Raw genomic sequence first — 26,524 nt, 5'->3', positions numbered from 1 at the left:
CATTGAACCTCTCCCTCCGATACAGAAGGCTTTCCCCTTCCTGGAGTACTCTTTGCTGAGGGGTATTCCTTCTTAATTAGCTACTCTTTACCTTCAGGTACTTTTTCCTCACACTATGTGCTTGGACTTATGGGTTACCCTTTACTAAAAATTATTTTCCCTTCTCTCAGTTGCTCTTCGCTATTGGGTACTAATCAACAATCGATCAGAGGGGGTACGAACTCCTGGTTGATCAGCCGTGATTCGGAATCGATCTTACACAAACTTTATACACACTTCAAAGCTTTAATATATTACACTGTGCACACTTTAAATTGTCCAGCACCTCAAAGAGAAGTTCTGAATCTTAGGGAATTTAATTTCAATTCGCTCTTCTCTGACTAATTAGTTTTTGGTGCGTGATCCGACATGCGCAAATTCGAATTCCGGTTTAGTTTGGATATGGAATTCTCGAAGTATTCTCTGGAATTCTCAGAGTATTTTTGGTCAATCTATACTCTGATCACCGAGTGCCCGATACCTTTACGAGGGTCCCCCCCCTCCCCCCCCAGCCTTTCAGAGATCTGGATACCTCACACAGGTGTGGACTTTAACCAACATTTGCTCACCCTATCAAAAAGGCTTCTTCCTTTCTACCTGCTTGGCACTGGGTGTCAGCGCATAACCTCTTCATGCTGGCAGTCGATGCCGCTGTTTGGAGCGCACCTTTCCAATCTGGGCCCCCAGCAATGACGCAGTACTTAGCCTCTTAGCACAGTTACTCCCAATTGGTCTTTAAATACCCAGTCAATTTGGTACCCGATCTGAGCAGGGCCTCGAACCTCTAGTTTTTGTTTGGAATGGAATATTTGTTTGGTCTGATCAGCAGCTGCAGATCATCACTTCGATCAAGTTTTAAGGGCCTTTAACCTGAAGGAGAGGGCTTGTGACCCAATCCTGTTTTATGGGCCTTTAACCCAAAGGAGAGGGCCTTTAACCCAACCCTGGCAGAGCCTTTAACCACAAAAGACACTAATGCCCTCAGTGCTTGCTAGACTCTGTTCTTCGATCTTGTTGGGGCCCTTTCCCAAGCTCGCGAATAATCGATCTACTCCAATTAGCGAAGTGGGAAAAACCGATGCGAAAATCGGAACTTGCCGCCGATTTCTGCACTCGTGATCGGGAACAGCTCAACACCCTTAATCGCAAGCCTGTGTTTGGGGGTCCGTTAAGATCCCGGATGAGCCCTCAATGTAAATACGCTCCTAAAGCTAACCCCCAAGTCTAGTTCGGTAGAAAAACACTGAGCCAAGCACTGGCCCAACTAATCTTTATTATTTTAGAATGAACACAAATGTCCCCTATACGATACCTAAACCACTGCAGATTCGATCCTTATCTCTGCTTGGCCAAGCCCTTTAGCCTCGTGCAAGCAGATACACTCCAAAAGGTCACGCAGTCCCAAGCGTTCTTCCAGAAGATCAACACCGATCTAAAATGGAGACGCCTTTTATAGGTCCACGAACCTTGAGGGGCCGATCTACATAGGGGTGGTCTCTTTACAGTCCAATCAAACATATTAATTACATCAATACATTCCCCCATCCAATTACAGAGTCTCCTATACATTGTTTCTCTAAAGAGCTTCTGGAAGGAAGATAGCAAACTGAATAATGCAACATTTACCCTGGAACATAAAAGAATCCTTCCAAGGCTTAACACTTTGACCAATCAACAAACAGTAGGGTAACCGTTTATTTACACTATTTACAATTCTTTTGCAGCCATCCAATCAAAACGATGCATTCTCAATACCCTGGAGTTCCTTCTGCAAGATTCTCATACTTAGACTTCTCTTATCTGAAGGGCTGATCTGAGACTTAGACTTTCTGGCACCAGTCAGCAGCTTGCTCCCGATGTTGGGGGAGTCCAGAACCAGGGGGCACAGTTTAAGAATAAGGAGTAAGCCATTTAGAACGGAGGCGAGGAAACACTTTTTCTCACAGAGTGGTGAGTCTGTGGAATTCTCTGCCTCAGAGGGTGGTGGAGGCAGGTTCTCTGGATGATTTTAAGAGAGAGCTAGATAGGGCTCTTAAAAATAGCGGAGTCAGGGGATATGGGGAGAAGGCAAGACGGGGTACTGATTGGGGATGATCAGCCATGATCACATTGAATGGCGGTGCTGGCTTGAAGGGCCAAATGGCCTACTCCTGCACCTATTGTCTATTGTCTATTGTCCTATTTTGCAGAACCTTGAATGCATGGAATCTGTACTTTATTTCAGCCATCTTTTAGCTCCATTTTAGCCAGGATTTACAGTGGCACCCAGGTTTTGCTCAAGATTGTAGCATCTGCAGTTCCTCCTGCCTCCAGAGTAATGGAGGTTTGTGCATATCTCCATTTCTCCAAGGGTGCAAAGAATCACATTAATAAATAGCACTTTATAAATTCTCAGAGATGTCCCAAAGCATCTTGCAGACAATTACTTGCTTTATGAGGCATAGTTATGGCAGCAAAGTAGGCAGACACAGGATTCAATTACTACACGGAAAGAAGCCAAAAATAGCAAATTAGATGAATCTGTTTACTCATCTGTGTGGTTTGAGGGGTGAATATTAACCAGGATAAACCACTGCTCTCAAAGAAAAAAAAAAAACCCCTTCGGAAATTAAGGAGGCAAAGCTTTAGTTTGACTATTTTTCTGTAAGTCTTTGCTTCCAACTACGAAACACATTTAAAGTTGCTCAGGAACTGGTGTGGTCTTGGAATCAAGACACTGACTACAACAAGATTGCTCAGTCCGGTTTATTTCATTGTTGCGTTTACTGAGGTACAGTGAAAAGCTTTTGTTGCGTGCTAACCAGTCAGCGTATAAAACATTACACGATTACAATCGTGCCACTCGCAGCAAACGGATACAAGGGCGGTCACGGCACAGCGGTAGAGTTGCTGCCTTACAGCGAATACAGCGTCGGAGACTCTGGTTCGATCCCGACTGCGGGTGCTGTCTGTACGGAGTTTGTACGTTCTCTCCGTGACCTGCGTGTGTTTTTTTCCGAAATCTTCGGTTTCCTCCCACACTCCATAGGCAAACAGGTTTGTAGGTTAATTGGCTTGGTGTAAATGTAAAAATTGTCCCTAGTGGGTGTGGGATAGTGTGGGATTGGTCAGTGTGGACCCGGTGGGCCGAAGGGCCTGTTTCTGCGCTGTATCTCTAAAAATTAAAAACTAAAAAAAAACTAAAAGATACATGACTAAGGAATAACTTTTAGTGCAAGGTAAAGCCAGCAAAGTCCAATCAAAGATAGTCCAAGGGTCACCAATGAGGTAGATAATAGTTCAGGACTGCTCTCTAGTTGTGGTAGGATGGTTCAGTTGAGAAGAAACTGTGTCCCTGAATCTGGAGGTGTGCGTTTTCACATTCCCCTATACCTCTTGCCTGATGGGAGAGGGGAGAAGAGCGAATGGCCAGGGTGCGACTTGTCCTTGATTATGCTGCTGGCCTTGCCGAGGCAGCGTGAGGTATAAATGGAGTCAACATTGCCACATCTCTTCGCAGAAACGGTGCTTTGTGACTGCGTTCTTCAGTGCATTTTGGCAATGTTGCTATTTGTGTAAGAATACAATAGAATAGAATGCCTTTTATTGTCATTCAAACAGCTTGGATTGGGAACGAAATTGCATTTTCTACAGTCTTAACAAAAAAAAAACCCCAAGACCCACACTTAACACAGTTTACATAAACATTCATCACAGTGAATCTCCAACACCTCCTCACTGTGATGGAAGGCAAAAGTCTTATCTCTTCCTTTGTTCTTCTCCCGCGGTCCAGCAGTCCAACTGCAACGTTGAGGCGACTGGGGCTCATGATGTTAAGGCCCCTGGCGGGCGATGGTAAGTCCCATGGCCGTTAGGCCGCGCCGGGCGATGTTAGGCCCCGCTCCAAGTCCTTTAAACCCCTCGATTCCGGCGGGAGAAGTTGCCGTTGCGGGAGCTCCTAAAAGCGATCTCCCACAAGGGAACTGCGAGCTCCCGATGTTCCTGTCCACCGGGCCTGCGGCCGAAGCCTCCGAAGCTCCGAAGTCGGGTTGCAGCCACGCGCCACCACAGCTCCTCCCGCTCCGAAGTCGGCCAGCTCCGCGATGTCAGGTCCGCAGGCTCCGTGACTGGAGCCTTCAGGTCAGTCCCGGCCGGAGGCTGTCGCCGGTTCCACGATGTTAGGCCCAACTACACCGGAGACCCGACGGGAAAAGTCGGGTCCCCGAACAGGGAAGAAATTAACGGTTTCCCCCACATATACACAGCTAAAAAAATAATAAAACTAGAATCAAACATGCATTTAACGAGACAAAATTAAAAAAAAAAGACAGACGGACTGCAGTCGAGCCGCTGCTGTTAGGCGCCACCACACCACACAGAAGGAACTGCAGATGCTAGTTTATATTGAAGACAGACCTAAAAGTGCTCGAGTAACTCGGCGAGTCAGGCAGCAGCTCTGGAGAAAAGGAATAGGTGATGTTTTGGGTCAGAACCGTTCCTCAGACTCGTCTATTTAGTTTAGTTTTATTATTGTCACTCATTCATTACGAGGTGTAGCTATCCAGTCTAAGAAAATACCAAATACAGATTTGAGGAACAGCACCTCATATTTCACTTGGGCAACTTACAACCCAGTGGAATGAATATTGATTTCTCTAACTTCAAGTAACCTGAGCCTCTAAGGCGCTGGTCAGGCTGCATTTGGAATACTGTGAGCAATTTTGGGCACCATATTTGAGGGAGGATGTGCTGGCTCTGGAGAGGGTCCAGAGGAGGTTTACAAGAATGATCCCAGGAATGAATAGGTTAACCTATGATGAGCGTTTGTCGGCACTGGGCCTGTACTCGCTGGAGTTTAGAAGAATGAGGGGGACCTCATTGAAGCGTACAGAATAGTGAAAGGTTTGGATAGAGTGGATGTGGGGAGGATGTTTCCACTAGTGGGAGATTGTAGGACTAGAGGTCATAGCCTCAGAATTAAGGACATTCTTTTAGGAAGGAAAAGAGGAGGAATTTCTTTAGTCAGAGGGTGGTGAATCTATGAAATTCTTTGCCACAAGAGGCTGTGGAGGCCAAGTCAATGGATATATTTAAGGCAGCGATAGATAGATAGATTATTGATTAGTACGGGTGTCAGAGGTTATGGGGAGAAGGCAGGAGAATGGGATTAGGAGGGAGAGATAGATCAGCCATGATTGAATGCTGGAGTAGACGATGGACTGAGTGCCCTAAAACTGCTCCTATCACTTATGAACATAATCTTATGAACCCTTGCGTCCCCTCTCCATTCCTACCGCTTTTTCATTCAAAGGGTGGTGGGTGTGTGGGACGAGCTGCCGGAGGTGGTAGTTGAGGCAGGTACATGGATAGGACAGGTTTAGAGGGATTTGGGCCAAATGCAGGCAGGTGGGACTAGTGTACATGGGGCAAGTTGGGGCCGAAGGGCCTGTTCCCACACTGGGAGACTACATCTCCTTGATCACCCTATGGCTAAAGGAATTCTTCATCTTTCCAAAGGTACGCATGTTATTCTGAGGCTGTGTCCTTTGGTCCGAGATTCTCCCGCTAGTGAAAACATCTCCTCCACATCAACTCTATGCAGACCTTTCATTATTTAGTAAGTTTCAATGAGGAGCCCCCTCAGTTTCGGAGAAAGAGTCCAATGTTACAATGGGGTACAGGAGAATCCAAACATGTTTACGCCACATTTACTTTGCACAATGGAAAAGCAGAAATCTGTGCATCTACTCTGTTAAGTAAGGTAAATGAGAACGGGAATTTGTCTGGAGTAAATTTCACCAACGACTAATCCCGTACCACCCATATTGAGGCAACACCAAGAGGCACACCAACACCTCCACTTCCTAAGAAGGCTTCGGAAGTTTGGCATGTCTCCAACAACCCTCATCAGCTTTTACAAATGCGCCATAGAAAGCATTTTATCAGGATGCATCACAGCTTGGTTTGGGAACGGTTCCATCCAAGACCACTATAAATTGCAGCGAATTGTGGACGCAGCCCAGATCATCACACAAACCAATCTCCCTTCTAAAGAAGGGTCTCGACCTGAAAATTTCACCCAGACAGTTGTGAATCTGTGGAATTCTCTGCCACAGAAGGCAGTGGAGTCAATTCACTGGATTTCAAGAGTTAGGCTCTTGGGGCTAAAGGAATCAAGGGATATGGGGGGAAAAAGCAGGAACGGGGTACTGATTTTAGATGATCAGCCATGATCATATTGAATGGTGGTGCTGGCTCAATGGGCAAATGGCCTACTCCTGCACTTATTTTTCCCAAAATCCCCGATCCCCACCCCCGTGTTTTGTAATCCGGACTTTATCAGACTCTTTATAAGGGCTGAATTGGCCCGTTCGAGGGGCCTTTCAGCGCCCGGCACGGCTTAAAATCAAACTGCTGCATCATGACTCCCGATGCTGGCCGATGAAAGACCCCGTGAACGGGCCGATTCAAGCCCCACGATTCGGGGCGGACGAAGCTGCTGTTGCTGGAGTTCGGAGTCGGTCACCAACCAGGTCAGCTCCACGATGTTACCGTCCACAGGGCCCCACGGTCGAAGCCTCGCGTATGTGTGTGCGCATGCGTGCGCACGGCCGCTAAGAAATTGTGCCCCCCGCATGTTTTGATAGCGATTTCCGTGCCTGCTCTTATGTATCCGTACACTGTAAATAGTTCGATAGTAATCACCCGTTGTTTTTCCGCTGGCTGTTCAGCACGCAACGAAAGCTTTTTGACTGTACCTCGGTACACGTGACAATAAACTAAAACTGATCAGCTGCACCAGGCACATACAGAAAAACTCCTCCGAATTTATCAACTCGAGCGTGGCACGCTGAGGAGTCCTCTTAATATTTGCAGCATCATCAAGCAGATAATTTCTCTCTCTCCGCTCAACAATGTTGTCGTAACCTCAGCGACCCCCTTTGACATCCTGCGGCGCATCAGGATTTGAGCCCGAATCCTCATTTGGTTTCAAAACATGACGCAAATAAAAGAGAGAGAGGGTGGGGGGAGGTAAAGGACCACCTGCCTCCGCATACCCTCAGGGCAGAGCTGCTTGAGAAATGGGCGGCCATTGTTATGCCAGGGCTTTTCCTGTGGTTTGTCTGCATTTAATTAGTTGCCGGGGGATATACAGAGTGGAGGAGCGAGAGAGAGACACACACAGAAATAGACATTGCTTGCATGCAGATTGCTACACCTGTCCAAGGCCACGCTGTGTTAAGTCTGCTTGGAAACGCACACAAACTCCACATGAACGCTGTCAAAGTCATACCTGCACCAGTGCATGTTAATTAATATTGACTTGTTTTAGTATGCGGTGCAAGATTTCCTTCCAATTAAAATTTCTGCTGCACCGCCTAAGCAAGGATATTGCATGCATTCAAGATGTGGAGGAAAGAACTGCAGATGCTGGTTTAAATCGAAGATAGACACAAAACGCTGGAGTAACTCAACGGGACAGGCAGCATCTCTGGAGAGAAGTAATGGGTCGAGATATTTTGGGTCGAGTTCCTTCAGACATTTTGTGTCAATCTTGCATGTATTCAAGAGAGAGTTAGATTTAGCTCTTAGGGGTAACAGAATCAAGGGATACGGGGGGAAAAAGCAGGAACAGGGTTCCTGGATGATCAGCCATGATCATATTGAATGGCGGTGCTGGCCCGTAGGGCTGAATGGCCTACTCCTGCACCTGCTTTCCCTGTTTCTATCTTTGCTTCTGTTTGTAGGAAGGAACTGCAGATGCTGGTTTAAACCTGGATCCTGTAGTAACTCAGCGGGACAGGCAGCAGCTCTGGAGTGGAATGCCAAACACGACCGTTACACAAGAATTTAATGGTATGTCGGGTTGGTAATCTTTGCCTAGAAAAGACAATAGACATTAATGTTAAACATATATTTTGTATGAATCTATCATCACCCTCGGTAATAAGATATTACATTATAGACAATAGGCGCAGGAGTAGGCCATTCGGCCCTTCGAGCCAGCACCGCCATTCAATGTGATCATGTCTGATCATCCCCAATCAGTACCCCGTTCCTGCCTTCTCCCCATATCCCCTGACTCCGCTATTTTTAAGAACCCTATCTAGCTCTCTCTTGAAAGCATCCAGAGAACCTGCCTCCACCGCCCTCTGAGGCAGAGAATTCCACAGACTCACCACTCTCTGTGAGAAAAAGTGTTTCCTCGTCTCCGTTCTAAATGGCTTACCCCTTATTCTTAAATGTGGCCCCTGGTTCTGGACTCCCCCAACATCGGGAACATGTTTCCTGCCTCTAGCCTCTATAGAACATAAAACGTAGAACAGTACAGAACAGGAACAGGTCCCTTTGCCCCACAATGTTCATAACTTCATGTGATAGGAGCAGAATTAGGCCATTCGGCCCATCAAGTCTATTCCACCTAAATCATGGCTGATCTATCTCTCCCATGTAACCCCATTCTCTTGCCTTCTCCCCATAACCTCTGACACCCGCACTAATCAAGAATTTGCCTTAAAAATATCTATTGACTTGGCCTCCACATCCTTCTGTGGCAAAGAATTCCACAGATTCACCACCCTCTGTGACTAAAGAAATTCCTCCTCATCTTCCTAAAGGAACGTCCTTTAATTTTGGTCGAAGGTACACAAAAATGCTGGAGAAACTCAGCGGGTGCAGCAGCATCTATGGAGCGAAGGAAATAGGCAACGTTTCGGGCCGAAACCCTTCTTCACCCACACTTTAATTTTGGTCCACTGGTCCTAGACTCTCCCACAAGTGGAAACATCCTCTCCACATCCACTCTATCCAAGCCTTTCATAGAACAGTATAACACAGAGACCGGCCCTACAGCCCACAATGTTTCCATTTATTTTATTATCACGGGTATCGAGGTACAGTGAAAAGCTTTTGCTGGGTGCTAACCAGGCAGCGGAAAGTCAATGCATGATTACAATCGAGCCATTCACAGTGTACAGATACTTTCCTCGGAATTAAAGGGCGCTCTTTCAGAAAGGAGGTGAGGAGGAACTTCTTTAGTCAGAGGGTAGTTAATCTGTGGAACTCATTGCCACAGAGGAGGCCAAGTCAGTGGATAATTTTAAGGCAGCAGATAGACAAATTCCTGATTAGAACGAGAGTCAAGTGTTTTGGGGAGAAGGCAGGAAAATGGGATTAGGAGGCAGAGATCAGCCATGATTGAATGGCGGAGTGGACTCGATGGGCCGAATGAGCTAATTCTACTCTTATAACTTGTGACCATGATAAGCGGGTAATGTTTAGCGCTAGATAAAGCCAGTAGAGTTTGCGCTAAACCTGATGTCAAGTTACTCCAATGTTTTATGCCTGTACATAATCCATATCCCTCTGTTCCCTGCGCTTCCATGTGCCTGTCGAAAAGCCTCTTAAACACCACTATCATATCTGCCTCCACCACCACCCTTGACAATGTATTCCAAGCCCCCCTTTTGGCCCATCAGCTCTGCACCACCATTTGTTCATGGCTGATCTATCTCTCCCTCTCAACCCCATTCTCCTGCCATCTCCCCGTAACCATTGACGTCCCTTACTTAGCTGCAGTTCTGTCACTGGCCGTGTGCGCAACTTTGGCGCCTTTGAGGAGGGGGGGGGGAGGGGGGGGGATTAAAATGCTGTTTTCTCCTGCCTGTCCGAGATATATTTTCTCGGGCTGCTAGCTGATGCAGAAAAATCGTTCCGTTCTCGGAGGTTTAAAAAAAAATCATGGGACAATTTAATCGCTGCAGTAAAATAAAAAAGCTACATCTAACGCCCTCAACGCCTACAACGGGATGGATCTCACGTAGGGGACAAAACATAATGCAAGTCGTTAATCTATATTACTAAAAGTCTAACCTTGACCGCTTTTGGCACACTGTGGCGTGATTTCCGAGAGAACGCCGCCACCTACGTCTGTCATTTTTGGCCACCTCGCTCAGAGCCCCCCCTCCGTCTTTCGGGACCAGAGGATTTTTCCCATCGATGAAAAATCAGAGAGATATTAATGTTTTTAAAAGATTTGCCATTCTCTCTGCTGCCCCTGCTGGTGGGAGGGGGAGGGACTATAAAACCCGAAAGTGGTGTGCCTCACTCAATCTCTTCAAGATGGAGGAAGCCAGAGGGTCACGTTTCCTCTGAGCTGTGAATAACACTGAACACATGTCTACTCACTGTGAGTGCCCTTAATGTGGCTCTAAAATGCATGCAAAAAGTGTTTATTGGTTCTAACATGTTTGCAAAAAGTGTCTATTGGTTCTAAATTGTTTGCAAAAAGTGTCTATTTTGGTTTTAAAATGCTTGCAAAACGTGTCTCTATTGGTTCTACAATGCTTGCAGATAGTGTCTTTTTTGGTTCTAAATTGCTTGCAAAAAGTGTCTATTGGTTCTAAAATGCTTGCAAAAAGTGTCTATTGGTTCTAAAATGCTTGCAAATAGTGTCTATTAGTTTTAATCTGCTTGCTAAGAGTGTCTATTGGTTCTAAAATGCTTGCAGAAAGTGTCTCTTTTGGTTCAAAAATGCTTGCAAAAAATGTCTTTTTTTGGTTCTACAATGCTTGCAGAAAGTGTCTTTTTTGGTTCTACAATGGTTGCAGAAAGTGTCTATTGGTTCTAAAATGCTTGCAAAAAGTGTCTCTATTGGTTCAAAAATGCTTGCAAAAAGTGTCTCTATTGGTTCTAAAATGCTTGCAAAAAGTGCCTCTATTGGTTCTAAAATAGTTGCAAAAAGTGTCTATTGGTTCTAAAATGTTTGCAAAAAGTGTCTCTTTTGGTTCTAAAATGCTTGCAAAAAGTGTCTCTTTTGGTTCTAAAATGCTTGCAAAAAGTGTCTCTATTGGTTCTAAAATGCTTGCAAAAAGTGTGTCTATTGGTTCTAAAATGCTTGCAAATAGTGTGTCTATTGGTTCTAAAATGCTTGTAAATAGTGTGTCTATTGGTTCTAAAATGCTTGCAAAAAAATGTCTCTTTTGGTTCAAAAATGCTTGCAAAATATGTCTTTTTTTGGTTCTAAAATGCTTGCAGAAAGTGTCTCTTTTGGTTCAAAAATGCTTGCAAAATATGTCTTTTTTTGGTTCTACAATGCTTGCAGAAAGTGTCTTTTTTGGTTCTACAATGGTTGCAGAAAGTGTCTATTGGTTCTAAAATGCTTGCAAAAAGTGTCTCTTTTGGTTCAAAAATGCTTGCAAAAAGTGTCTCTATTGGTTCTAAAATGCTTGCAAAAAGTGCCTCTATAGGTTCTAAAATATTTGCAAAAAGTGCCTCTATAGGTTCTAAAATATTTGCAAAAAGTGTCTATTGGTTCTAAAATGTTTGCAAAAAGTGTCTCTTTTGGTTCTAAAATGCTTGCAAAAAGTCTCTTTTGGTTCTAAAATGCTTGCAAAAAGTGTCTCTATTGGTTCTAAAATGCTTGCAAAAAGTGTCTCTATTGGTTCTAAAATGCTTGCAAAAAGTGTGTCTATTGGTTCTAAAATGCTTGCAAATAGTGTGTCTATTGGTTCTAAAATGCTTGCAAACGGGGTCTCTATTGCTTTTAAAATGTGTGTGTGCGCGTCGTCTGTCTGTGCGTGCGTATGTGTGAGTGTCTGTGTAAGTGTCTGTGGATGAGTGTGTGTCTGTGTACGAGTGTGTGTGTATATGTGTGAGTGTCTGTGTATGTGTGTGAGTGTTTGACTGTGTCTCTGTGTATGCGTGTCTGTCAGTGTGTCTGTATGTGTGTCTGTGAGTGTGTGTCTGCGTGAGTGTCTGAGTGTCTGTGTGAGTGTACGTGTTTGTGACTGTGTGTGTGTCTTTGTGTTTGTGTGTATTTCTGTGTGAGTGTGTCTTTGTGTGTGTGTCTGGCTGCATGTGTGAGTGTCTTTGTGTGTGTGTGTGTGTGCACTCTGCTTGAAATGCTGTGAAATTGGCTAGGAGTGCTGTGAGGTTGGACTTGCGGCCTGCACTCCATGGTGACTTTTGAGGTAAATTCTCAGATTTTCTTTGTTAAAATTTGACCGCTTAATCTCTCTATATTAAAATTTTCTTTTTTTTATATCAAAAGCAAAGTGTTATCAAGAGGCAGTGAGCAGCAGAACACAGCAAGAGACACAACAAAAAAATAACTTAATAAATCTCATCTTTAACATTTAAATTGTTATGTTTTAAGTCATTCACATTTTAAACTTTAATAAATCCTTTTTCCACTTGCCATGCCTGCGTGCTCTTCATCACAATAGTAACCTAATAGGCAGGAATGGTTGCGCTGTCGGAGAGCCACTAAGAGTACATGGGGGGGGGGGGGAGATTGAGGGGAGATGGACTGAATGCGTGTGGGGGATGGGAATGGCATGGAGCAGAGTGGGGGGTGAATGGAGGACGGGTGACTGAGTGAACTGCCACCACCAGCCATGAGTGACTGGGCTGCCAGCCCACCAGCCATGAGTAAGTGAAATGCCAGCCCACCAGCTGTAAGTGACTGAAGTGCCAGCCCACCACCCATGACTTAGTGAACTGCCAGCCCACCTGCCATGACTCACTGAACTGCAAGTCCAAAAATCCATTCAGTGCACAATGTCCATACTAGCCCTCTGGAAACCAGTCCCTTCAGCGCACAACAGACTGAGTGACTGAGCTGCCCGGCCTGAGTGACTGAGCTGCCCAGCCAGAGTGACTGAGCTGCCCAGCCAGAGTGACTGAGCTGCCCGGCCAGAGTGACTGATGTGCCCGGCTTGAGTGACTGAGCTGTCAGCCCAAGAATCCATTCAGCCCACAATGTCCATACTAGCCCTCTGGAAACCAGTCCCTTTGACCCACAACACACATACTAGCTCTCCAGAAAGCCAGCAATATTGGAATTGGTGCAGAGGTGCATTGGGGGACCAGCCCTCCCGTGTGAAGCTGGGACCCAACGGGTCCCACTTAGTCTAGTTTTACATATAAACTTGTTTCTTAGGATGACTTTAATCCAAATTTCATTGGCGAAAATGTGATTTTAGCCCTATACGAACCGGCAGTGTTTTTCCTGCCGACATGGGGTTCAAATTCACCGCAACCACAACGTTCCAATCGATCGCGTTCCACAAAAACCCACTCGCAAGATGATTTAAATGGCCATTAATTTACGGGAATTAAACATTAAATTCCTTCCATTTGGCCTATAAATTCATGACAATGAGATTTTAAAATCATGTTATATTCTGAATTATTGTGTGAATGTTATTTGGACATTTAGGCTATTTAAAAATGTTAACCTTTTCTTAAGAAATGGATAGATGTTTAGATCTAGTAATTGAATTTTGTAATTAGCTACAATTAGGTAACCAACTAATTATATGCTTTAATTTCAGGTCATCCAAGTACGATTGTTTCATATTTGTTTCACAATGCTTCAATCTATAATAACTGAAAATTTCATTCAGTTCTCTTAATTTTTCAGTAAGTTATGGGCTTTTGACTGTCCTCGATCACAGCTTTTGAGTTAAGTCAATGGAAAAGCAATAGGGAACAAGATGCTAATTGTATGAAAATGGCCATAACTTTTTTAATACTGAAGATATGAAAGTGAATTCGGTGTCAAATTAAACTTCTTTTTATGCTTTATCTGATGGGATAAATTGCAGACATGATTTTTAAAATCTCAAAATTTTGTAACATTGCTACCTTATGCCCCTGTCCCACTTAGGAAACCTGAACGGAAACCTCTGGAGACTTTGTGCCCCACCCAAGGTTTCCGTGCAATTCCAGGAGGTTTTTGTCAGTCTCCCTACCTGCTTCCACTACCTGCAACCTCCGGCAACCACCTGCAACCTCTGGGAACTGCACAGAAACCTTGGGTGGGGCGCAAAGTCTCCAGAGGTTTCCGTTCAGGTTTCCTAAGTGGGACAGGGGCATTACTAATCAAGAACCTATTAATCTCCGCTTTAAAAATACCCATTGACTTGGCCTCCACAGACATCTGTGGCAATGAATTCCACAGATTCATCACCATCTGACTAAAGAAATTCCTCCCCTTAGTGGCAGAATGAGGCCATTCGGCCCATCGGTTCTGCAACACCATTTGTTCATTGCTGATCCATCTCCCCCTCTGAACCCCATTCTCCTGCCTTCTACCCGTAACCATTGATGTCCCTTACTAATCAAGAACATGTCAATCTCTGCTTTTAATAAAAATAAAAATAAAAGCCTTGGCCTGCACATCAGAGGATTTTCCTTTTCACAGAACATTTGCAATTCTTGGAACAAATTTCCAGTGCCAGATAAAGTTGTAAGTGATCAAAAAGATCCTGACCCTGGCCGGTCTCACAGGATGGGAAGGGTAGGTGGAGTACTGGGTGGGGTGTTTGATGTCGTTATGGTAGTGGGACATGGATGTGATATTATCTTTGACCATGTTGTTATGGGACAGACATGAGAAGCAAAATTAACTTTCCCTGCCCTTCCCAATCACGCATCCTTATGACATAATCATGTAAGCAGAGCCCAGAAATAGTAAGCTCAACCAGGAGAATTCTAAAGATAGACACAAAATGCTGGAGTAACTCAGCGGGACAGGCTGGAGAGATGGAATGGGTGACGTTTCGGGCCGAGACCCTTCTTCGATCTAAACCAGCATCTGCAGTTCCTTCCTGACACCAGGAGAATTCTACTGAGACATACATATAGAACATTGTATTAAGGAACTGCGGATGCTGGTTTAAACCAAAGACGTACAGGTTTGGAGGTTAATTGGCTTCTGTAAATTGTAAATTGTCTCTAATGTGTAGGATAGCGCTGGTGTACCGGGTGATCGCTAGTCGGCGCAGACTCAGTGGTACAAAGGGCCTGTTTCTGTGCTGTATCTCTAAACTAAACTAAACTAAACTAAATGTCCTGGGCCTAGTCAACCGTCAGAGTGTGACCACACAAATTGGAGGAACAGCACCTCGTATTTCGCTTAGGCAGCTTGCACTCCAGCAGTGCTCTAATTTCAAGTAACCCTTGCATTCCCTCTCTCTCCATCCCTCCCCCACCCTAGTCATCCTGCTAGTTTCACTGTTTGTATCCCTTTTCCACCTCTTCCACAGCCAACAATGGACCATTGTGGGCTCCACCTTCCCTGAGTCATTGGCGCCGGCTCTGATATGTTCTGTACCTCTTCTCATCTGTAGTTTTCCCCCTCAGTCTGAAGAAGGATGTCGACCCGAAACATCACCCATTCCTTTTCTCCAGAGATGCTGCCTGACTCAGTGGGTTAATCCATCATGTCGTGTCCATCTTCAGCTAACATTGGATGGTGCAGCGGTAGAGTTGCTGCCTTACATCGGCAGGGAGCTGGGTTTGATCCTGACTACGATGTGCTTGTCTGTTCGGAGTTTGTTTTTCCCAGCGTGGGTTTTCTCCGAGAACTTTGCTTTCCTCCCACACTCCAATGACACACAAGTTTGTAGGTTAATTGCCGTGGTTTCAATGTAAATTCTCCCTAGTGTGTGTGTGTGTGTGTGTGTGTAGGGAGGTGTTAGTGTGCGGGGATCGCTGGCTGGTGCGGACTCGGTGGGCCCAAGGGCTTGCTTCTGCGCTGTACAGGTATCTCGAAACTAAGCTTAAAGAAAAATACCAAGACATTCCTAGATACATGGAACCCTTTCCTGGAACTTGTTAACTCTCTTAACTTGTTTCCGGACTCGGAAGAGGACTGAGTGTCCTCTATCACAGCTCTGTCTTATTGCAGCTGCTATCCCCTCAACCCCTCCCCCCCCCTCCCTCCCCACAATTTTTTAATCTATTTTTTATTTTTATTTATTTTGTATTTAATTTTTTTTTTATTTATTTATTTTTTTTAATTTAAATTGTTTTTTTTTAAATCGTATTTGTGTGGATGTGTACGTATGTGAGTGTTGTTTGTTCCCGGGTGGCGAGGGTGGGTAAGGGTAAGGGTAAGGGTTTTGATGGTCGTTTACATACTGTTGTACAATTATGTCCTGATTATCACTGTCTGTTATCATTGTATGTATGCAAATTGCTGTTAAATTCAAAATTCAAATAAAAAAGATTTAAACTAAAAAAAAGATCTTTGTTTCAGAATTACAGAATGAAAGTGTGAATGTTTATTATCCACACTGTAAGACTCTGGTCTCAATTAAGAATTTCGAGTCAGATGTTTCTGCTCCCAGCTGGAGGATAAATTAAAGGGTAACGTCTCAAACTGCTCAAGTGCATTCCGAATGGCATCTCATACCTCAAACCTCGTAAAGATTCAGCAATAGATTGTCTGCTGCTTTCTTTCTTTGACCTTTTGACTATAGAAGTTGCAGTTGTAGAAAATATTGGTGAGGCCAATATTGTGTTCAGTTTAGGGCACAATGTTGTAGGAAAGATGTTGTCAAGCTGGAAAGCGTGCAGAGAAGCATTACAAGGATGTTGCCAGGACTCGAGGGCCTGAGCTATAGGGAGAGGTTGAGCAGGCTGGGACTCCATTCCTTGGAGCGCAGGATAAGAGGTGATCTCATAGATGTGTACAAAATCATGAGAAAAAGAGATCAGGTAGACACGCATAGTCTCTTGGCCAGAGTAGGCGAGTAGAGAACCAAAGGACATGGGTTTAAGGTGAGAGGGAGAAAGATTTAATAGGAACCTGAGGGTTAACTTTTTCACACAAAAGGCAGTGGGTGTGTGGAACGAGCTGCCAGAGGAGGTAGTTGAGGCTGGGACTATTGCTAGGTTTAAGAAAGATTTAGACGGGTACATGGATATGAGATATTTTGGGGGAAATGGGCCAAACGCAGACAGGTGGGACTAGTGTAGATGGGATATGTTGGCCGGTGTGGACAAATTAAGCAAAAGGGCCTGTTTCCATGCTGTTAGACTCTACCACTCTATGATTAACTATTTTAAAGTGCAGCACAGATCAGCACTATATACTACACTATACACATAAGGTTGTAAATAGTGCCCTTCATAATTAAGGGGAAGAAACGGTGTGGGCGACACAATTGTGCAGCGGTAGAGTTGCTACCATCATCGGCGATCACTCGAAGCGAGTATGACTGTCCTCTCCTCTCCATAGGGCCGTCTACCTGTGGGTCTGCAAATGTCTGTAGAGGCCGATCTGCGATCCACACACCTTGGTGCAACGTGGGCAGTGGAGACTGGCGGTGGTTGGTAGTGGTCGAGCCCCCTTCTCTCTCTCATTACTGTCGCTTTGTCTCTGCGACACGGCGTAGTTCCATTTCGTGACGTGCAGCTCCTCCCTGCACGGATTTCCTCCAAGAGCGCCTGTCCAGTGCAATGTGATACCTTACAGCAGCAGAGATAAGGGTTCGATCCTGACTACGGGTGATTGTCTGTACGGAAATTGTACGTTCTCCCCGTGACCTGCGTGGGCTTTCTCCGGGATCTCCGGTTTCCTCCCACACTCCAAAGACGTGGGGGTTTGTAGGTTAATTGTCTTGCGATAAATGTAAATTGTCCCTAGTGTGTGTAGGTGGTGTTAATGTGCGGGGATCGCTGGTCGGTGTGGACTCGGTGGGCCGAAGGACCTGTTTCCGTGCTGTATCTCTAAACTAAACTAAGACTCTATGACTATCCATTTCAAAGTACAACACAGATTAACACTGTATGCTACACTACGTATGCACATACTGTAAGGTTGCAAATTTGATCGTGCCCTTCATAACTAAGGGGAAGAAACATGAAACCACTGGTACTTTTGCTTAATAAAGACACTTCTTATTTTCCAAAAGTAAATTGCTGGCTGCAGTCATCGCACTTAGAACCTCATTTGAAATTAAAGAACCCAATAAGATGTCAAATCTTGCTTTCCACTATGCTGAACCTCCTTCATGGTCACATGTCATAAGGTCATAGGTTTAGAATTAGGCCATTCGGCCCATCAAGTCTACTCTGCCAGTCAATCATGGCTGATCTATCTCTCCCTCCTAACCCCATTCTCCTGCCCTCTCCCCATAACCCCTGACAAATGTAATAATCAAAAATCTATCTATCGCTGCCTTAAAAATATCCACTGACTTGGCCTCCACAGATTCACCACCCTCTGACTAAAGAAATGTGTCCTCATCTCCTACCTAAAGGAACGTCCTTTAATTCTAAGGCTATGCGTCCTAGACTCTCCCACTAGTGGAAACATCTTCTCCACATCCACTCATGAATTATTGTGGAGTAATAAGGCTAAAATTAATTCAATGTAGAGAGACTCTGCTTGACCTGTACATTTATCGTACGTGGAAGCTTTCAACAGCTCAATAAGTAAATTATTTCAATCACCTCCATTCAGCCGTTTGTCAAGAAGGAACTGCAGATAGACACAAAATGCTGGAGTAACTCAGCGAGAGAGGCAGCATCTCTGGAGAGAAGGAACGGAGGACATTTCAGGTCGAGACCCTTCTTCCATCTGTAGAAAGAGTCTCGACCCGAAACGTCACCCGTTCCTTCTATCCAGAGATGCTGCCTGTTCCGCTGAGTTACTCCAGCATTTTGCTTTTGTCAATATGGCCTGGAGTGGATATGGACTGGAGAGGATGTTTCCCGTCGTGAGAGAGTCTGGAACCAGAGGCCATAGCCTCAGAATAAAAGGAGGTGCCTTTTGAAAGGAGTTGGGGAGGAATTTCTTTAGTGGAAGGGTGGTGAAACTGTGGAATTCATCGGCACAGATGGCTGTAGAGACATGTTTTTATTGTAGAGATTGAACGGTTCTTGATTAGTAAGGGTGTCAAAGGTTACAGGGAGAAGGCAGGAGAATTGAGCAGTAATAATAGATTAGCCTTGATCGAATGGTGGACCAGACCCAATGGGCCGAATGGCCTAATTCTGCTAATATGTCTTATGATATGAGCACAAAACATCTTACCCACCATATCTGAGGAAGGACGTGCTGGCTCTGGAGAGGGTCCAGAGGTCTATGAGAAAAATCCCAGGAGTGAATGGGTTAATATACGGTGAGCGTTGGACAGCACTGGGCCTGTACTCACTGGCTTTTAAAAGGATGAGGGGGTATCTCATTGAAACATATCAAATAGTGAAAGGCCAGGATGTTTTGGATGTGGAGTGGATGTGGAGAGGATGTTTCTACTGGTGGGAGAGTCTAGGATTAGAGGTCATAGCCTCAGAATTAAAGGGTGTTCCTTTAGGAAGGAGATGAGGAGGACTTTCTTTATACAGAGGGTGGTGAATCAGTGGAATTATTTACCACAGAAGGCTGTGGAGGCCAAGTCAATGGATATTTTTAAAGCAGAGATAGATAGATAGATTCTTGATTAGTACGGGTGTCAGGGGTTATGGGGAGAAGGCAGGAGAATGGGGTTAGGAGGGAGAGATAGATCAGCCATGATTGAATGGCAGCGTAGACTTGTTGGGCTGAATGGCCTAATTCAGGTCCTATCACTTATGACCTTATGATCAGCTTGAAAAGAAAAGCAAATTTGAAGAATTTTATTAGGATCAGGAATTCCAAATATACCTATGCATAAACAGTCTTGATCGATCAGTCAGAAAGCATTTGTTTCTCGCTGAAGAACTCACAAAGGGTGATTAAAAATAATAGTGTTTCTATTTTTCACCGTATCTCCTTACGCAATAATAATGATCACCACCTACTGGATTGTAGCTCCATTACACCCGAGGAGTGTTCCTCTACTTCCAGCTGAGCTGGAGTATTTTTCCACAGTGCCCTGTGGCAGAGAACATGGAGCATAGAACGCCACGGTGGCACAGCAGTGGTGCTGCTGCCTCACAGCGCCAGAGACCCGGGTACGATCCTGATTATAGGTGCCTTCTGTATAGAGTTTGCATGTTCCCCCTGTGACTGAAGAATAAGGGATAGGCCACAAAGGACTGAGATGAGGAAAAATGTTTTCACCCAGAGAGATGTGAATCTGTGGAATTCTCTTCCACTGAAGGCAGTGGAGGCCGATTCACTGGATGTTTTCAAGAGAGAGTTGGATAGAGTTATTGGGGCTAACGGAATCAAGGGGTATGAGGAGAAGGCAGGAACGGGGTACTAATTTTGGATGATCAGCCATGATCATATTGATTGGCGATGCTGGCTCAAAAGGCCGAATGGCCTACTCCTGCACCTGGTTTCCATGTTTCGATGACCAAGTGGGTTTTCCCCGGGGGCTCAGGTCTCCTCCCACCTTCCAACAACATACAGGTTTGTAAGTGAATTGCTTTTAGTAAAAATCGTAACTTATCCCTAGTGTATTGTGGTCGCTGGTCGGCGCGGACTCGGAGGGCCAAAGGGCATGTTTCCGGCTGTAATGACATTGGGAATACTACATGCATATGTTCATAAGTGATAGGAACAGAGTTAGGCCATTCGGCCCATCAAGACTACTCCACCATTCAATCATGGCTGATCTATCTCTCCCTCCCAACCCTGTTCTCCTGCTTTCTCCCCACAACCCCTGACACCCATGCTAATCAAACGGGTGAAACTCCCGTGACTCGGATACAATCCCAACTTCGGTGCTCTCTGTGTGGAGTTTGCACGTTCACCCTGTGATTGAGTGGGTTCCTTCTGGGTACTGCCACATACTGGAGACCTCTTCATTGGTGTAGGAAAGAACTGCAGATGCTGGTTTAAATGGAAGATAAACACAAAATGCTGGAGTAAATCAGCGGGACAGGCAGCATCTGAAGAAGGGTCTCGGCCCGAAACGTTACCCATTCCTTCTCTCCAGAGATGCTGCCTGTCCCGCTGAGTTACTCCAGCTTTTTGTGTCTATCCCCCTTATTTGGTGGGTTGATTAGCCACTATGTGTAGGTGAGCGAATGTGGGTTTTATATCATTCCAAGAGAGTCGGTTATTGTAAATTACATTGGGCAATGGGGCTAGTAAGATTGCTACGTCAATGGGATGAATGGCCATATCTATGTTGCAAAAAAATATTTAAAAAAATGCAAAAGCATTTCATTTTATCTGCATTGACCATCACTGATTACATTTCCTTGGTTGCAAGAAACTGTGCCTGAAGTTGCTACTATGTCTATACCTTTCAGGCGGCACGGTGGCGGAACTGGCAGAGCTGCTGCCCCACAGCTCCAGAGATGTAGGTTCCATCCGGACATTGGGTGCTGTCTGTGTGGAGTTTGCACGTTCTTCCTGTGACCGTATGGATTCACCCCACTACAAAGCTATGCGGGCTTGTACATTAATTGGCCCTCTGTAAATTGCCCCTAGTCAATAGACAATAGGTGCAGGAGTAGGCCATTCGGCCCTTCAAGCCAGCACCGCCATTCAATGTGATCATGGCTGATCATCCACAATCAGTACCCCGTTCCTGCCTTCTCCCCATATTCCCCGACTCCGCTATCTTCAAGAGCCCTATCTAACTCTCTCTTGAAAGTATCCAAAGAACCAGCCTCCACCGCCCTCTGAGGTAGAGAGTTCCACAAATTTACAACTCTCTGTGTTAAAAAGTGTTTCCTCATCTCCGTTCTAAATGGCTTACCCCTTATTCTTAAACTGTGGCCCCTGGTTCTGGACTGCCCCAACATCGGGAACATGTTTCCTGCCTCTAGCATGTCCTTAATAATCTTATATGTTTCAATAAGATATCCTCTCATCCTTCTAAATTAGTTAGTGTTTCGGGAGTGGATGAGGAAGTGGGATGACGTAGAACTAGTGTGAATGGGTGGTTGGCATGGATTCAGTGGGCCGAAGGGCCTGTTTCCGTGCTGTATCTTTCAATCAATCAATTAAGCTCAATCGATTAATTATTTTCCAGCACAGAAGTTCGTGAAGTAGTGCAAATATTGATTGGTTTAGTTTAGAAATACAGTGTGGAAACAGGCCCTTCGGCACATTGAGCCTGTGCCGACCAAAGGTCTAACCCCCCTCCTTCACACCAGTTCTATCCTAAACAGCGGGGGCAATTTACAGAAGCCGGTTAACCTGCACGTCAACGGATTGTGTGCGGTAACTGGAGAAAACCCACGCGGTCACGGGGAGAACGTCCAAAGTCCGTACAGGCAGCACCCGTGGTCGGGATCGAACCCAGGTCTCTGGTGCTGTAAGGCTGTGCCTCTACCGTTGTTTTAATGCAGAATAAGGCACAACCGCGAGGTTTGGTTCCCAATTTTCTTTCTCTAATACTTTGTTGTATTAATAATAAGGCATAAAGCACTTGCCTGCAAGTACTCATTTGAACTTGTCATATTAGGCCAGTGTGAAACTGTAGCAGTAGCAATATCAGGTTAATGAATGAGTCCATTATGAAGCACCATTAAATTCCAATCTTGAATGGGCATTAGCACTTGATACCTGCTATATTCCCTTTAGGATAATCAGTATTCGATATAATAATCTACCTTGACACTCAATATTCAAAAATAACCATCCAATTGAAGTGTAATGTAAATGGAAAAGTCAAAGGCAAGGAAGCAATTTAAAGTGTGTTAGCGAAAGCGTATTCAGAATGGGCGCATATTACAGAGGAAGCAGTTTATTTCTTTATCTTCACGAGCAGTTCCACCATCACATATCTCGTTTTGTTCAATGTTGCCTGCCAAATGTTGACAAGGAGATTTTCGATCAAAAGAAGCTTGCGTTAGATTGTATTGCAAGTTATTTATCATGAATATTACCTGCGTGTGTTTGTTGCAATGTTAAATAGTTGGCATGTCGAATAGACTGTTAAGTAGGGTGGAAAGTAGTATATCAGAAAATAAAATTGTCTGCATGGTTTGCAAAACAAAACGATATTAGTTATTTAGTCACTGGGTTATTGCAACCAAGCTCTTTAGTTTAGAGATTCAGCGCACAAACAGGCCCACCGGAACCGCGCCGACCAGCACTCCCCGCACACTAACACTATCCTACACACAGTAGGGACAATTTACATTTATACCAGGCCAATTCGCCTACACACCTGTACATCTTTGGAGTGTGGGAGGAAACCGGAGCACCCAGAGAAAAGCCACGCGGGTCACAGGGAGAGCGTACAAACTCCGTGGAGACAGCAAGTGTAGTAGTCTGGATCAAACCTGGATCTCTGGCACTGTAAGGCAACAACCCTTTCCGCTGCGCCAACGTGTCACCCTATTACACTATTACTATTACTCTACGTGCCCATCAGCGACTGCACTTCCTGAGGAAACTCAAACAGACCTCACTCCCCACCAACATCCTCAGGACTTTTTACAGGGGCACGGTGGAGTCTGTACTCACGTACTGCATAAACACGTGGTACTCCAACTGCAACTGCTCAGACAGGAAGGCTCTGCAGAGGGTAGTGAGGGGAGCAGAGAGGATCATTGGCGTCTGTTCCAGAGCCGCTGTCTGAAAAAAGATCTGAGAATAGCTAAGGACAAACTGCACCCCCTCCACATACAGCTGGATCTCCTGCTATCAGGCAAGAGATATCGAAGCATCAAAGCCCGGACTACAAGACTGCTAAACAGCTTCCTACCACAGGCTGTGAGGCTGCTAAACAGTCACTCTGTACTCACAGTCACCTGATTCTGCGGCTTTGCACTGACATTTTAATAACTCTGACACTGGCCACTCAAATCAGCTGCCCTGGACATTTTAATGATTGTTTTTACTGTATTTTAATGTTGCTGTTTTACCTGCTTTTAACTATTTATACAATTTCATCAGGGACTGGATTGTTTTTATTGTTATTATGTGTGAAATGTTTTAAGTTTTATGTGCGATGCTCCGGTATTCCCTGGGAAACGTCTTCTCATTTTGCACTGTACAACTGTTGCTTTGCAAGATGACAATAAAGGTTGATTGATTGATTGATTGATTGATTGATTGATTGATTGATTGATTGATTACTCTTTGAGAATACTTTGGAGGGGAGTAACAATCTGTCTCAATTAACATTTGCAGCAATGCACAGAGCAGTTACTCAGAGGTGATTTGCAGACTGTTATTCCACGTTCTCAAGATTTTCTTTACTCTTTGTCAGGAAGCAATCACCTTGCTATACCTCTGAAAGGTGCCAGACGACATCGTACTTGCGTTGCTTACAAATTCACAGACTTGCTAAGGCCTTGACCTTGACGTGAATGTCTGCCATCATCTTATTTAGTTTGACAGATTTCCGCTTCGGTTGTCAGTGCTGCAAATATGGCCAAATCAGCATAGATCTTGACAAGGCTGCAGTCGGAATTACCCAGTGTCGATCGTACCAAAGATGACAGGCTGGCACTTTCAGGTAATTCATAATCTGGGGCAAGAGTTTCGTTCCTGTTCTAAGTGTCGACGTCTTTTTCTAGGATCTGAGGTGAGTATTCATTGATGTTTCCCGAGCAAGAGTTACCAGACTCAGTTTCTCTTTCACATTTTTTCGCCCCATTTCACAGAACATGGCACTTCTGATGATGGCTCGTGTCGAAATCATAGAATGATACAGCGTGGAAACAGGCCCTTCGGCCCATCTTGCCCACAACGGCCAACATGTCCCAGCTACACTAGTCCCACCTTCCCACGTTTGGCCCATATCGCTCCCATCCTGTGCTACCCATGTGCCCGTCTCTTAAACTGTTTCTTAAATGTTGGGATAGTCCCAGCCTCAACTACCTCCTCTGGCAGCTGGTTCCATACACCCACCACCCTTTCTGTGTAAAAAGATACCCTTCAGATCCCTATTAATTATTTTCCCCTTCACCTTAAACCTATGTCCTCTGGTCTTCGATTCCCCTACTCTGGGCAAGAGACTCTGTGCGTCTATCCGATCTATTCCTCGCAGGATTTTATACACCTCTATAAGATCACCCCTCATCCTCCTGTGCTCCAAGAAATGGAGTCCCAGCCTGCTCAACCTCTCCCTATAGCGCAGGGCAAAATGCTTATTTACCTGCATGGAAAATATAGTACATTTGGGTATAGTGCACCTAAATGATGCCATTAATTTATACACTTAAATTATGTTGTCAAGCTGGAAAGGGTACAGAGAAGATGTCTCGGGATGTTGCCAGGCCTCGAGGGCCTGAGCTGTACGAAGAGGTTGAGCAGGATAGGACTCTATTCCTTGGCGTGCAGGAGGATGAGGGGTGATCTTATAGAGGTGTACAAAATCATGAGAGGAATAGATCAGGTAGACGCACAGTCTCTTGCCCAGTCGGGGAATCGAGAACCAGAGGACATAGATTTAAGGTGAGAGGCAAAGTTTAAAGGCGATGTGCAGGCAAGTTTTTTTTACACAAAGGGTGCCTGGAACAGTTTTTTGAATAAATTAATGATATAATTTAAGTGCATTATACCCAAATGTACTATATTTTCCATGCAAGTAAATGTCTTTTGCCCTGAGCTATAAGGAGAGGTTGAGTATGCTGCGAAGACATTCTTGCCATAGAGGGAGTACAGAGAAGGTTCACCAGACTGATTCCTGGGATGTCAGGACTTTCATATGAAGAAAGACTGGATAGACTCGGCTTGTACTCGCTAGAATTTAGAAGATTGAGGGGGGATCTTAAAGAAACTTACAAAATTCTTAATGGGTTGGACAGGCTAGATGCAGGAAGATTGTTCCCGATGTTGGGGAAGTCCAGAACAAGGGGTCACAGTTTAAGGATAAGGGGGAAATCTTTTAGGACCGAGATGAGAAAAACATTTTTCACACAGAGAGTGGTGAATCTCTGGAATTCTCTCCCGCAGAAGGTAGTTGAGGCCAGTTCATTGGCTATATTTAAGAGGGAGTTAGATGTGGCCCTTGTGGCTAAAAGATCAGGGGGTATGGAGAGAAGGCAGGTACAGGATACTGAGTTGGATGATCAGCCATGATCATATTGAATGTTGGTGCAGGCTCGAAAGGCCGAATGGCCTACTCCTGCACCTATTTTCTATGTTTCTATGTTTCTATGACTCTATTCCTTGGAGTACAGGAAGATGAGAGGTGACCTTATTGAGGTGTATACTGTAAAATCATGAGAGGAATAGATCGGGTAGACGCACAGAGTCGCTTGCCCAGAGTAGGTGAATCGAGGAGCAGAGGACATGGGTTTAAGGTGAAGGGGAAAAGATTTAAGAGGAATCTGAGGAGTAACTTTTTCACACAAAGGGTGGTGGTTGTATGGAACGAGCTGCTGGGGATGGTGATGGAGGCAGATACAAAATACAAGGTATTTAAGAGATATTTGGAGAGGCACATGGATGAGTAGAGGGATATGGATTATGTGCAGGCAGATAAGACTTGGGCGGCACAGCGGGAGAGTTATTGGCTGTGTGTACGGAGCTCGTCCGCTCTCCCTGTGACCACGTGGATTTTCTCCAGGTGCTGTGGTTTCCTCCCACACTCTAAAGACGGCGGGATTGTAGGCTAACTAGGCTAATTGTCCTGTTCTCGTGCTGTACAGTTCTGTGTTCTATGTTCTAGGCACAATGACTTTAAAAGACACGTCAACATTTGAGCTCCTCAACCTGCATTTGCTGATGTCTCTGTGTCTATAGTTGCTGCATCCTTACCACAGTCTTGTTTAGTTTAGTTCACCGAACAGCGATCCCCGCACATTACAATAGACAATAGGTGCAGGAGTAGGCCATTCGGCCCTTCGAGCCAGCATCGCCATTCAA

This window comes from Amblyraja radiata, chromosome 4 (genome assembly GCF_010909765.2).
Source record: "Amblyraja radiata isolate CabotCenter1 chromosome 4, sAmbRad1.1.pri, whole genome shotgun sequence".
Lineage (NCBI taxonomy): Eukaryota > Metazoa > Chordata > Chondrichthyes > Rajiformes > Rajidae > Amblyraja > Amblyraja radiata.
The sequence above is the reverse complement of the archived record's forward strand: the minus strand, read 5'-3'. Positions refer to the sequence as shown.